A 1797-nucleotide genomic window follows, 5' to 3' on the forward strand; every position below is an offset into this window, starting at 1 on the left:
CAGGCTCCGAGTGTCTCTGCTGTCGCTGAAATGATGGGCTATCCTTGTTGACTCATATTAATAAAAAAAGCAGAATAACAATATCAAGGAAAATCCAATTTGTTTAGCCTATGATTACAAATGTTTATCTGAAAAAATGCATTGTATTGACGACTATTTAATTTTTTGGTTGAAATACAGTTTATGAAAACGTATTTTCTTCCCCTGTGCATTGTGGATTCTTTTTATCTGTATTATCAAGTGAACCGCCTGACATTGAAACTGCTATTTCTGTCCATCACATTCACATTCCATCCATCTATTTTTGTATTCCCACAGTCTGTGTCCCTATCCACAGTGTACTGAATATATATCACCTTCCCCTAGCTCATCCCCCTCTCTTTTCTGACTCTCTTTCTCCCTCTCCTTGATCTTCTTCCTCTTTCTCTCCCTCTCTCTGTAATACTCCTCCTTCAGATCTTCTCTGTCTCTGCGTCGCCAGCCATGGGCAGTGATGTGGAAAAGGTCTACATTATTCCCAGAGTAGGCATCCCAGTGAGTGGCTCTGAAAACAGCCTCCCGGGCCAGTGCCACTGCCTCATCCACAGTCATCCCCCATCTCCAGCCATCATCAAGCACAGCGTACGCATAGGGTGACCCTGACCCCACTGATATCATCTCTCCTTTCAGTTGCAGGCCATCACTGCAAACATAGCATACCCTGGGACCAGACCGTCCTCCAAAAGTAGACAGAACATTTTTTGTATTTTGATCTGACACAGCTGGATTCAGTGCATAAGCGTCTTTTAAAATCTCCTGCTCATTTACAGAGGCCATTTTCACACTACTTAGAGCTGAATCTGAAATTGTGGATACACCGGTATCCTGTTCCACTGCTTCCTTAACCTCTGCAATTTCCATGCAGGAATTTAGGGTTTCCCGAGTTTCTTCTCCATCCCATCCACACAGAGTAGCTGCAACACACACATTAGTGCCTTTGAACGGATGAAGCATCATGGAAAGCAGTTTTGCAGCTCCATTGACGCTTAGTCTCTTGCGATGGCGAAGCTGGTAAAGCCTCATCTCACAGGTGAGGATCCGTTCCCACAGCATACAATCGGCACCGCTGCCCGAGATGTTGACCACCAGGTGAGAGTGGATGGGCATAATCTTTTGACTTATCGGGCAGCAAATTAAACCCTTACAGCTGGCGCGAGTCATCCCGAAATATAAAACCCAAAGTTGTGGTACCGTGTGATAGCTGAAAGGGTTGCTGATGAGGTGACAGACTGGAGAAAGTTGAAGAGAAAAGAGTTGGCACTCTGTTTTTTCTGCTGCACTGCCAAGGGGGGAAAAGAAAATGAAAAGCACTATCTCTGTCAAACTCCGATGCTGTCCTCCACATGTATCCCATCTCATTTGGTGGGTAAGTGCATGGGCTGGTGGCATCAAGGGTGTCCAGGAAACCACAAACATCCTGAAGAGCCATTTTCCATTTATAGTGAGATAACGGCTTGTAAGTTGGTGCAACGTTGAGCTTTGGAAGCTGCACTTAAAGAAAAGACCCCTCTGAGACAAGGATTTTTATAGGAGGTGGAGAGTATTCACACCCACACACATGTGATGTCTCAGCAAAAAATCTTTGCTATAGGCTATATCCGATATGCTTCTGTGGTCACCACTGAGGCACAACAGTGAAGCGACTCTCAAACATAATCATGAAAATGCTGAGATGAGAGCATAACGAGCTCAGTCTGTTTTTCCACACACATAAGGACTCTAATGCAAATATCACAAATTATTTTCAAAAAGGTTTAT

General features: G+C 44.3%; 1 pseudogene; it reads right to left on the reverse strand.

Moving 5' to 3' along the window:
- Positions 1-327: 327 nt before the first annotated feature.
- On the reverse strand, positions 328-1468 carry LOC107683185 (proteasome subunit beta type-11-like; annotated as a pseudogene).
- Positions 1469-1797: the final 329 nt, after the last annotated feature.

Source organism: Sinocyclocheilus anshuiensis, unplaced genomic scaffold, assembly GCF_001515605.1.
Source record: "Sinocyclocheilus anshuiensis isolate Anshui unplaced genomic scaffold, SAMN03320099.WGS_v1.1 C33021600, whole genome shotgun sequence".
NCBI lineage: Eukaryota > Metazoa > Chordata > Actinopteri > Cypriniformes > Cyprinidae > Sinocyclocheilus > Sinocyclocheilus anshuiensis.